The sequence below is a fragment of the Bombina bombina genome, chromosome 5, assembly GCF_027579735.1.
Source record: "Bombina bombina isolate aBomBom1 chromosome 5, aBomBom1.pri, whole genome shotgun sequence".
Lineage (NCBI taxonomy): Eukaryota > Metazoa > Chordata > Amphibia > Anura > Bombinatoridae > Bombina > Bombina bombina.
The window spans coordinates 233509202-233522973 of record NC_069503.1 but is presented as its reverse complement, the minus strand read 5'-3'; positions in this window follow the sequence as shown (position 1 = coordinate 233522973).

Sequence of the window (13772 nt, the reverse complement as noted above, 5' to 3'; positions counted from 1 at the left end):
CAAACTATGTCTAACACTACAAATAAACACTTCAGAGTATCTCCTATTTTGAAAGTTTATCTTCAGCGTCCCATATTCCTAACTGCCCCTGTCATGTTTAGGAGTCAGTTGATCTTACCTCGTAAGGAGAGGTACTAGCAGGGGAGTATTGGCTCTTCATATTACCTTCTGTGAGATGTAATTCTGTCCAGCAATTTGGTTTGTGTAAGGATATGGTGACAATGAAAAAGGACAAAAAAGGAGAAAACAAAAAGACAAATATAAAACTTTGGATAATTCCTGGAATCTGTTCAACAGGCAAACCATTGTTCTTGGGCAGATTAGTAGAATTAAAGCTCAATTAAAGACTGTTAAAGTTCAGATAGGGGGATCCAGAACAGCATCTTGTACAGAAGCTTGGCTGGCTGCATTTCTGTCTCTTCTCACTCTTTTCCGGTTGACCATCATCCAACCTGGTCTCTGGGGTTTAGGAGTGCTGGCATTCTGATGACTATTATTAGATTTTGCCTTGTTGATCTTGGGGGGCGTAGGTAGAGATATATTCAGTTGCTTACAGAAGGGTTCAATATCTTCTAGTGTCCTGTAAGTGTATGTCTGGGACCCATGGACCACCCTAAGGCAAAATGGGAAGCCCCATCTGTACGGTATCTTTAATTCTTGCAGATGTTGTGTTAGGAATCTGGTCTCCCTCCTTTTGGCTAGGGTAAGAGGACTAATATCTGCATAGACTTATAGTTGAGTATCGTCAAAACAGATATCTTGTTTTTTCCGAGCTGCAGTGAAAATCAGTTCTTCGTCTTTGAAAAGTTGAAATCTTAATATCACATCCCTTGGCGGGTCTGCAGGTTTTGGGGGTGGCCTGAGTGCTCGATGTGCCCGATCTAAAGGGATGCTAGGGGAGTCCTATGTATCCATAATGTGGCAAAATAACTTTTGTAAATAATCCTCCAATTGTGAGGGAAGGACAATCTCTGGGATACCCCTGATCCTAAGGTTTTGTCGCCTATCTCTATTGTCCAAGTTTTCCACGTGGGTTTGTAGATTCTCTATGGTAACGCTCTGTTGATATGTCTGCCTGGAAAGCGTTTCAAGTTCTGAGTTAATGTATTCAGATCCTTCCTCTAGATATTCCATCCTATCTCCTAGGTTGTTTATGTCTTTCCTGACCTCTTTGAGGCCATCTTTTATAAGCTGACTGACTTGTTATAGTAAGATGGTAAGATCATCTTTAGTAGGTAGTGAACTCAAATCAGCTCTCGTGAGCAGTCTGGTGTCTCTAGAGGACATCTGTGAGTGTATGGAATCATCAGAATCACTCAGATTATCCTGTGTGTCAGTTGTATGGGTAGACGTAACGTCCAATGGTTTAAAAAATTCTTTCAACATAGTTGGATTCTGTGAGATTTTAAGGTTTTTAGTGCTCTTGGGCACTTTCTTCTGCCCCTTTACAGACATATTGGTCAGCTCAGAATAGGGAAAAAAATAGGGCCCTTAGCCCTATAGTTATTTTCACTCACTCCTTATTGCCAGTGTAGGAATTCCTTATATGCAGTATAGCACAGCTTGCCACGGTGTAAAATCACTTTAACAGGTGTGAGCAGCAGTAAGACTTTATTTTCAATGAAGAAAAAGGGTTCAAGAAATCCCCAGGGCTAATAGTCAAATGTAGCAGGATCTCTAGTAATGTGTTCAGTGATATTGTGTACTGAGCCTGATCTAGGTATTGTTAATGATGTGGAGAGGCATAAGGTATATAAAGTAGCTGAAATTGTGACACATAATGCCTGGATTGTGCTTTATAATATACTGTTCCTCCCTAGATCAAGCAAGGTGTTGCGATCTGCATGGCGGTATCAGCTGGGCCTTCTTGTGATATAGGGCCGTTAAAGAGGTAGGCCTTAGTGGCGCAGTACTCACATTTCTGATTTGCAGCCCCCGTTCCTGTGTAATAGCCGTGCAGAGTCCACTCGATGTCTCCAAACCACTCCGGTAAGAGATTACAGCAGACCGAGATTATGGCAGGCCATTTTATATCCCTGCGCTCAATCCTCTAGCAAGTCCCAGAATGGTAACGGTTAGTTGCTGGCCATGTGCGCTGTGGCGATCCGGTAAAAAAATAAAAAATAAAGCACCGGAACTCTGTTAGTGAGTTGAACTTCAGTATTTTCGCCACTTTAGAGTGTTGTTGTCCTCCCGCAATAGCTTTTTAGCCCTGACATAGACGGAGCTCACTCCTCTGCGTCCTCCATGTTAGGCAGCTAGCTCCGCCCCCTTAAATGTTATCTTAATCAGGATAAGCGTATCTTATGTCTGATCTAAGATCTGGAATACACAGAATATAGATGACCATTTTTTTTAAGTAATTTGCCTTTCTTTGAAATGGCTGTCTGAATCAACTAGACCAAATGTCTTCCCTTTGTCCTCACCTTGATGCATTGTAATTTTGCATATGGAGTGGGGGAGGATTGAATTGTGGCCAGTCAGGTATCTAATGTCTTATAGGCAGTTTCACAAAGCAAATAATAAAAAAATTAGTTATTGGTCTTATCATAAATCTATGTGTAGATAAAAATACATACATATATATATATATATATATATATATATATATATATATATATATATATTATTTAATAATACTCAGATATCCTGACAATATTTCCTTTCTGACATTCACTTCTTAGCCCAAAATCGGATACTTTGTACAATAAAAGATTGATATCGAAATTATCATTCATACAAAACAGGTGAGCTGGTTGACACATATGGGGACTCCACACTATTATCGTATTGAAATGGACATCCAATTTATTAGTGTATATATTTCATTAGGCTTAGAATTCACATCGTTGTCATAAGCTTGCTTGTCAGTTCCAAATAACATATCAGAGACTCATGTCATATTTATCTTAAGCTACTGGCTGTTAAGATGACAGTAGCTAGTTGCTTTTATTACATTAGTAAGTACAAAGGTAAGTTCTTGATTATACATAGAAGATGTAATAGTGGTAATAAGTTAGTGTAATTACTTCACAGCATCATGCACTCTATTAGGGAATGGTGGGATATAAAGGCTTATAAATGCTGATTATCATATCAAAATATGGGGATAGTCAGCTGAGTTCACATTTTCCTAATTCGAGATACGACGGTATCCTCTATAATACTATGCTTGATTTAGCGTTATTTATAAATTTACGCATACATGTCTATAATTGAGGAAAGTGTACCGTACGATAAATGAAAACACAAAACTTTGAACTCTTATCATAAGATGTATTTGAGCGCTGGATTTGTGTAAGAGTGTATTAGTGGCCATTTCTTTATGGTAGTAGTGATGAATCCATCATCCTTAAAAATAGTCAAATTCAAGAAACATATTTTGTGTTGGTCAGCTGAATAGGTTATTTTAATGTTCTTATTATTATCATTCACTTTCATCATAAAATGGTCAAGCTCTTGGAGCGTGCCCTCCCAAATGAATAGGACTTCATCAATATACCTTAAGCCCAATGGGAAGTGATCAGTATACTGTTTCAACTCCTCTGAGAATACACAAAGCTCCCAGTGCCCCAAAAATAAATTGGCATACGTTGGTGCGCATGCTGTACCCATTGCGGTACCTTGAATTGGTAAATAGTATCTGTCGTTGAAGGTAAAGAAATTGTGTGTTAAGATGAAATGTAGTAGTTTAATGACAAATTCATTATGATCTCCATTGTCATAACTGTTAGATGACAAGAAGTATTTCATGGCTTCAATTCCATCACTGTGTCTTATGTTTATGTACAGTGACTCAACATCTGCAGTTACAAGCCACATTTCATCTGTTAATTGTATGTTTTGTAAAATCTGTAGCACCTCCATAGTGTCACGGACATAGGAGGGTAATGTTGTCAAATATTCTCTGAGTCTTAGGTCTACATATTTACTGGCATTTTCAGTTAGGTTATCATTGCCAGAGAAAATTGGTCTCCTGGGAGGTACTTTTGAGTCTTTATGCACTTTAGGTAAAAAATACATATTGCAATTTTGGGATTTTTGCTCAGTAAATACTTTTTTTCAGTATTAGTAATTGTATTCCTTTCCCATGCTTGTTTAACTAGATTGTTATATTTAGTCAGGTATGAGCTTTGAGGATTAAAAATTAATTGTTTGTAACAAGTGGAATTAGATAACTGTTTTGTAGCTTCTTCAGTGTGCATTTTTAGTGGCCATAGAACCACATTTCCGCCCTTATTGAAGGGCTTAATGATGATATCCTGCCAGGATTTTATATCTTTTAATGCTTTGGATTCTTGTAAGGTTAGATTGTAGTTTTTTTTAATAACAGGAAGTTGTTCAATCTGTTGGCAGACCATTTTACAGAACACCTGTATCTCAGGTAATGTGGACATAGAGGGAACATACGTGGATTTGGGTCTAAGATTTGATTTGAAGTGCTGGAATTAAGAGGGGTTAAATTAACCTGACTGTTAATATTATCATCACTCAATTCCTGTAGTGATTAAATCATATGCTGACATACCAGCATATGTAAGTAGACTTAGGATTCGTTGCATAAAGTAATTTTGCACCATGGCACTCTTTTTATCTGGCATGGATCATAAACATAGTGGGCTTTTTCATGTTTATAATTTCTATAATACATCTTATTATAAGAGTTCAAAGTTTTATGTTTACATTTATTGTACGGTACACTTTACGCAATTATAGACATATATGCATAAATTTATAAATAACGCTAAATCAAGCATAGTATTATAGAGGATACCGTCATATCTCGAATTAGGAATAAAGGCTTATAAATGCTGACTTGATAATCAGCATTTATAAGCCTTTATATCCCATTCCCTAAAAGAGTGCATGATACGTACTCTTATATTTTTTTGAGTACACTCCGATAGTCCTTCCTTATACAGTTAAATGCTGTGAAGTTATTACTCTAACTTATTACCACTGGCATTTATGAGGAGATTTATATGCTCTCATAGCAAGGAACTTGAGTGTATTACATCTGCTATGTATAATTGAGAACTTACCTTTGTTACTTACTAATGTAATAATAGCACCTAGCTACTGTCATCTTAACAGCCAGTAGCTGAAGATAAATATAACATGAGTCTCTGATATGTTATTGGGAACTGACAAGAAAGCTTATGACAACGATGTGAATTCTAAGCCTAATGAAATATATACACTAATAAATTGGATGTCCATTTCAATACAGTAATAGTGTGGAGTCACCATACGTATCAACCAGCTCACCCGTTTTGTATGAATGATAATTTCAATCTCAATCTTTTATTGTACAAAGTATCCGATTTCGGGCTAAGAAGTGAATGTTAGAAAGTAAATATGATCATTCAATTAGGTGAATACATGATACGTCATTTGACATGCACATGCCCCTTGATGACATAGATAGTGACGAAAATTTCAATAAACAGTGGAAACCTTATATTGGTCGCTCCCCTTGAATGACACACGAGTGGTCAACAACAATTCCACTTTCAGGAATGTTTTGTTACAATCATATTGCAAGGAGGGTCAAATAGACTCATAAATATTTTACAATAGCGGTGGCCCGCATCCCCTCTGAGGAAGCGTTCTTGTGAAACGCGCGTCAGGGGTCCTTTTGGAGAAGCTTTGTCTCTCCAATTTTTAACTAGCTTACCAATGTTGTAAACATATTCTATACCTTACTCCATATACTATTTAGCCAAGCAGTTTATTTAAAATTGTAATAATAATTTAATAGCAGCCCTTGGATTGTAAGGGCTTAGTATATGTCTATTTTTTTCTGCTGGCTTTGATGCTTTCAATCCATCTATTTAGATAATAACAATCAACATGGGAGGTTGATAATACATCTTGGTTCAAGTGTTTTTAATCTTAGCTTAAGCTATTTGTGTATGTGGATTTTTTTTCTTTTTTTCAATCATTCTTTAATAAAGGTTATAGTGTGAATGAATTTAATTTATAATTTAATCCATCACTTTGATTTTTTGGGGCCGAGTTATAATTTAGTACACTGATCAGAACTATCTACATACAACTGTATATCCTTTTACAATTACTTTGTTAGGTGTGTGGTGGCACCTGGAAAAGGGTGTGCAGCTCGGCGAGACTGCTCTGGACCTTCCTCAGGGTCCAAGCTCACAGAACCCGTCACACTACGCATGTTTGATCAATTATGTTTTTTAAATTTTGAATATGTGAAAAGTAATTTATATTTTTTTTTAAAAAAGTATTAAGAAAACCATGTTTTCCATTTGATATTCATTTAAAAGCAAGAATAAGAAGAAAGTGACAGCAAACTTATCTAATCTTCTATTACAGAATTATAACAGTTCTCAGACTTTAAATGGTTAAACTGCTTCCAAAAGCAATAAAGCGGATGCACTCCTTGCAAAAAAAGTAAGACAGAGAACGGCTATAGCCAGAATCCTGTCCCTGACATATAATGGGCAAACATTACATACACCTGCAGATATAGGGGAATTATGTGCTCTATATTATTCAAAGTTGTATGACATAGAGGGAAGTGAGTGTCCCAGAACAATACCCCCACAGGAGAAATCATCTTTCTTAGAGAATTAAACTTACCCAAACTTTCAGAAGAAGATAGAGATTCCTTGACTCAGCCTTTTTCCTTAAAAGAAATCAAGGAAGTCTTTAAACAATTACAAAACAACAAGGCCCCTGGGCTTGATGGTTTTATGGGTACGTTCTATAAGAAACTTAGGCCACTAATTACCCCCAACATGAGAGATATTTTTTTTTATTAAATATTAGAGACAGGAGGTGTTTTAAGGGAATTTCTGGAGGCCTCAATCATTCCAATTCCAAAGCCAGGAAATATCAGACAGAGTGTGGTAACTTCCAACCCATATCCCTTATAAATCTTGACATTAAATTATATTCAAAGCTTATAGCGAATAGAGTAGTAAATCTCCTATCCAATATAATACATTATGACCAAGTTGGATTTATGGCAGGTTCGCCAAGGCCCAGATAATACAAGAAGACTGATCTCAGTCTTCACAGAGGCCCGACGGAAGGAGATCCCATTGCTGGCTCTGTCGTTGGATGCTGAGAAGGCCTTCGACAGAGTCAGATGGGAGTACTTATGGGAGGTTCTTCACTCGTTCGGGTTCCCCGAACCCTTTATTTTGGCAATCAAGGCCCCATATGCAAGGGTGAGGGGATTAGGATTCTGTTCCTTGGAATTTTCAATCCGTAATGGAACTAGGTAGGGATGCCCACTCTCACCACTTATTTTATGAAGGTAATGGAACAATTTGCCCAAGTAGTTAGGCGAGCCAATGATATTGTTGGAGTTCCTCTAATCACACCATCCGAGAACATTTTTATTTGCAGATGTTACCCTCTGACTGACTAACCTGTTGGCCTCTATACCAGCAGTTTTTCGCTTAATAGACTATTTTGGTAGAATAAACTACTATAAAATCAACTATAAAAAGACAGAGGCCTACCCTATAAATATAGAGCAGTCTACCCTAAAAGACTTACAATCTATCTGCCCATTCACTTGGTCTTTACATCATCTTAATCATTTAGGTATTCTTATAGGCGCAGAGGCTGATCATATCATCTGTAGCAACTATGATGCTCTTATTACAGAATTTAAAGCATTGTTTGCGAAATGGGGCTTCAGGGAACTCTCTTGGCTTGGGAGAGTTGCTTCAATCATAATGTCACATTTACCTAAAGTGTTATATTTATTTCAATGTATTCCACTTAATGTCCCACATGCTGATCTATATCAAATCCATAAATTATTATCTACTTATATTTGGAAGAACAAAAAGCCTGGGATTGCTTATAATATATTACAAACACCGTATTGTAAAGGGGGAATAGCGACCCCAAATATTTTCACCTATTATGAAGCCACACGGTTATCCCATATATCAAAATGGGGTCTCAAAAGAAATAAACCTGGTTGGTACTTCTTAGAAACCATCGGTATACCCACTGAGTTGGAATTAGTGGACGTGATATGGGTTCCCAATAGTAGGAAACTCACCCTTAATGTGTCTAATATCATAGTGAAAAATAACCTCTCACTATGTCAGACTTTGAGAAGTAGATCCCTAGTGGTTCCCCACTAATATCCACACAAGAGAATGGAAATTGAGAGGATTAGATATATTAGCCGACCTTTATGATCAGAACTCATTAATCAACATTAACCTGCTTTCTTTAATATTTAACCCACCTCTCTCCTGGCTATCCTTTGAATGTTTTTGACTCTTGAGCTTCCTCAAATATTGGGGGTTCCCCAAATGTTTCATTAGGAAGGGGATGACATTGGAGAGGAGATGGATAAATGGAACTAAACTCTTTAAACCTCTTACAATACATTATAACCTTCTTCTCTCGGATCTTATTCCTGGACTACCCTGGCAAATTAAAGCATGGAGTAAGGAAATGGGAACTACTTTCACAGACCAAGACAGGACAGAGCCATTTCTTTAACAAAAATACAGCACATTGGGTTACTATGCTAGAGGTATACATTAACTTATTACTAAAATGGCACAGAACTCCCCTTAGACTGGCAAAGATGTATCCAACAATTTCACCGTTGTGTTGATGGGGGTGTGGAGAGGTCAGGTCAGTCATGCATATTTGGTGGAGTTGCCCAAAACTCACATCACTATGGGAAGACATTGAGAGATTGTGTTCCTCTTTAGGTTTCACACTTACCTTGTCCCCCTTTAGAGTTCTACTACATCTCATAGAAAATACCATACCAGATACATCAAGGAGATTAATGATCTGTATTTTTACTGCTACTAATCTTTGTATAGTTCGGGCATGGAAAAACCTGATCCTCCGCGTCTTGCTGAAATAAGTGCAATGGTCGATTTCATGGCCAACACTTTTTTAACTTAATTGACCAAATGGAGAAATACTGGTCTGTTTGGGATACCTGGCTACACAGATGACTTTGCTTCTGTTTATTTAATTGGCTCCTACACCATTACAACCAGAGACAATAAAGTCTGTTTTTTAATGCGCCTCCAACCGAACTTTTTTCTTCTTCTTTCTTTCCTCCTCCTCTTCTCCTCCCTCTCACACCTATCCTTTATAATTTTGACCTTCCCCTTACTGACCCTACCTATGTAAATAGATCCTTATCTAATAATATCATGGATTCCGTTTGATAATAACACACTATTGCTACAAAAATTCCATAACAGTTGGAAAATAGTCTATTATTTAACTGTTTCTGTAATAACATCTCACATATGACCGATCACCTTGAACACATTTGGACTATACCAAGATTGACAATTGAAACCCGTATGTTTGTAAAAGGACAAATATATGTAACCATGTAGAAGTTGATAATATTCTGTGTTGTATTATTGTTATATTATTTTTGAAAATTCAATAAAAATATTTAATAATTTTTTTTTGTGAAACTGCTAAGTGACAAGGTTTTAAACACAGTCCAAGGTTGCCAAACTCATTCTACAAACCGCACTCTCACTGTACAGAACACGTTTTCTATGCCACATTTGATATTTCTATAATTAAGAAGATTGTGCTTTTAATTAACCAAGACTGAATGGCAAATACTTAATTCCCAATCACAATGACACAAGAGAAACCCCATCCTAAAGATGAAAATACTGTAATTTACAATTCCAAAAATGTGAGCATGAAATAAAAATATATATATTAAGAATTAGAAAAGAAAAAAGCAGATCCATCCAATACTTTCCAAAACACAGTGACTTTATTGTAGAAGTTTTCTTTCACAGATAACTGTTGTAATAACTTCAGAGACACACACTTAAAACCATGGGAGCTGATATGAAATGAGGTCCGGTTTCAGGAAGACTGAAACCGGACCTAATTTCATATCAGCTCCCATGGTTTTAAGTGTGTGTCTCTGAAGTTATTACAACAGTTATCTGTGAAAGAAAACTTCTACAATAAAGTCACTGTGTTTTGGAAAGTATTGGATGGATCCGCTTTTTTCTTTTCTACTTCAAGTTAATTGCAAACAGGAAGGAGTTTGCTTTTGGATCACACCCCTAATTGGAAGGCAGCGCTAGAGTGCAGCTGTGACCGGACGAGCTGTGAAAGCAAGGACGCAACAGGAACCGCGTTTGTGGAGGTTACAAGCGGACACTCTACACCAGGTAAGACCTCTTCCTTCTGCTGTGAAAGGAGTCAGATCCGGGAGGACAGACCGAGTGAGGCTACCGCATGAAGAACGGGGTGAGTGAGAGAGTATTAATCCGCATATAGCAATCTTTACCTGTAGTCTGCTCTAAGCTCGCTATAAAGGGAAATAATACACTGCACCAAATGTTCTAACGACTAAGGGACTAAAGACATTGCACAGGGCAAACTTGGTTTTGCCATCTTTCATTAATATATTAAGAATGTCATTGTTAAATGTAATTTCTTGATGTTGCGGTTATGATTTCCATTTGCTCGAATTTCCTGCAGAACTTGTTAGCTGTATGTGATATCACATATCTGTCTATAAAATATGTATACATATGTAAATATATCTAAAAAGGGTCTAAAAAACATAGGTAAATGTCTGTCCCACCCACTACTGAGGGACTATACAATAGTGCTGTATATAAGTTTGATGAATCTAGACCATATATTGACATATTCATCTAAAATGGTGTATGTGGCGATTTCAGAGGGTATTGCACATGCACAAGAGAATAGAATTATCCCAAATCATCTTGAAGCACTTTTAAACATTCTGAAAAGTAGAGTTTTGAGCTTTATCAACAACCTTTGAGTGTTGGGAGAATTGTGATCACCAAAGCAATTGCTGTCCATGCATCATATGGGTGGGTCTCCAGTCCAAACTTTTCCCATTAGAGAATTTTTTTGGTTTGTGCTTTGATCACTCAGAACTTGAAAAACACATCTGATAAATGTAGATTAAAGGGGTTGGAATTTACCATATTGTAATATTGCTACTTTAGAGTGCTTAAAGGGACACTGTACCCAAAAAAAATTATTTTGTGATTCAGATAGAGCATGCAATTTTAAGCAACTTTCTAATTTACTCCTATTATCGATTTTTCTTCGTTCTCTTGCTATCTTTACATGAAAAAGAAGGCATCTAAGCTTTTTTCTTGGTTCAGCACTCTGGACAGCAGTTTTTGATTGGTGGATGAATTTATCCACCAATCAGCAAGGACAACCTAGGTTGTTCACCAAAAATGGGCCGGTATCTAAACTTACATTCTTGCATTTCAAATAAAGATACCAAGAGAATAAAGAACATTTGATAATAGTAAATTAGAAAGTTGCTTAAAATTGCATGCTCTATCTGAATCACAAAAGAAAATATTTGGGTACAGTGTCCCTTTAAGTCACAAGCACACACCTAAGGTACTATTAACCTACCTAAGTTTACTTTTCAACTAAGCATACCAGCAGTAAATTAAATTTGATTATGGAAAAATGTACACTCTATCTGAATCATGATAGCTTACATTTGACTTTTCTGTCCTTTTAACAATGTTTAAGACAAGAGTAAGTTTAACATTTTGAAACATTCTTAAACTTGTAGATCTTTTGTTATTAATATTTTTGAAATGTCCAAATACTTGCTATAGTAAACACACATTCCTATGTTCATATATAGCTTTGTACATGTTCTATAAATAAAAAAATATATATTTTTAGCTACATTTTAAAAAAAAAAAGTATTTGTTTTTATTAATTCTTCAAGATTTACATAACAAAAATTTTGAACAAAAATGAACAACAGGGTACAATGCTCAAAGATCATAAACTTTTTTTTGTTTTGTTTTGTTTTGTTTAAAGTCTCCTCTCTGTATATATCAGATAATTAACTCTCCATAAGCTAATGTGGCAAGGATCCAGTACAAATATAATTTCTTATAGCTTGTGCAATAAAAGAGAAGATTGCCAGGATGATAAACGAGCATAGGTAAGAGGAGGAGATGCGTAGAATGGGGTTATTCATTTGTGTATGTATAAATGTAATAATTGTATTAGATTAGTGCAATAATTATATTGTATGATTCAGAATAAAATAAATAGCTTCCCCCCATCAATTTTGTTTTATAGTATTCTTCCCAGTACCATTTCACTAGACTATAGAATTCTCTTTTGTTTCTTTTCAAGAACCAATATTCCCCTAGAGTCAGTAACTCTTGCGTACAGTTTTTCCATATCGACAAGCTAGGTATTGGTTGGATTTCCATGCTCTTTATCATAGATTTTGCACTATTTAATACTATTTAAAATAAAAGTATTTTACATTTATAATTTGATTTAAAATTAAACAGTTCATTTGTGGGCTGTAGTGTAAAGGATTCTCCAAATTGGTATTGAGCAAACATTTATATTAGTATGTGCCATGGAACCTGAATGCCAACAACACTCCCCTTTGGAATGTGGGTAAATACATTTTTGCATTTTTATTAAACAGGAAACACTTTTATTAATATGTATGCAGCACATTTCCACAATCTCAAACATTTTAAATAACAAACCAACAGCTAATTTATTGCAAAAAAAAAAAGAAATTGACAAATTGATTTTTTAGAAGTTACAGGTGTTGAATTAGAAAAGTCCAAAAATCATGTGAAAAGTCGCTTGAAATGTATTTGTTTCCTTTTGTGTTTCTGTTGGACTTGAATGTGGTTATTGAACTGTTTTGTTTGAATACAGAGTACTAGTGGAGTTTAAAGGGATAGGTCAAAAGTAAACTTGCATGACTCTGATAGAACAGGAAAAATTAAGACACTTTTCATTTACTTCTATTTTCAAATGGACTTTGTACTCTTTGTATACTTTGTTGATAATATGAACATATTCTACACTACTAAGAGATAGAGGGTGATTGGTGGCAACACACATTTGTCTCCCAATAGTGCATTGCTGCTCTAGATCTGACTTAACTATGGGGTCAAGTCTAATATTTACTATATCTGCTCCTGATAACAAGGTTTCAGTTTTGGTCATTATCCATGTTTTTCCATGACCACTACCCAAAATAGATTCAGCCTCTAAAATCACACACCCTGAATGAGTTTCCATTAGAAAAGTTCCCAAAAATGTGATTTGGTTGTTAAAGGGACAGTGTGCTATAAAAATTTCCCTTAATGTGTTGCCAATTACTTTTTTACCAGTTGCAGAGTAAAAATGTATGAGATTTGCTTTTTAAAGGTTTATTTGTGTATATGAATTAATTGATTTTGTGTTTTGAAGCCACAACCTAATACAATTGGTAGAGTTTGTAGGTATAATCAGATAACATTACTTTATCACATTGAGTACACACACTTGCTTCTTTATCCTAGATCTGTCCATAAACCAATCATTAATACTTGGAAAGAACAATGAAAAATTTACATTTTATTACCTTATCTCTTCTATACCCTACTAGGAGTGTAATTTCTTCTACTGGCTGTGTTTACACAGCTTGACCTTAATGCCAAAAACTTTCAGAATAGGTTGGGATACCACAGGCTAAATCAGCTATTTCAAATGCCAATATAAGGGTAATGGAAATACTTGTAAACCATTTAATACACTCCAGCAGGTAAAGTTCATCATTGGGAACAAATTAAAGGGGAGACATATTTTGATTAAACTTTCCCTTTAAAGGGACAGTATACTCAAAAATAGTTTTCCCCTTAATGTGTTTACAATTGCTTTTTTTACCAACTGCAGAGTAAAAAATGTATGAAAATTAGCTTTTTAAGGCTTATTTGTGTATA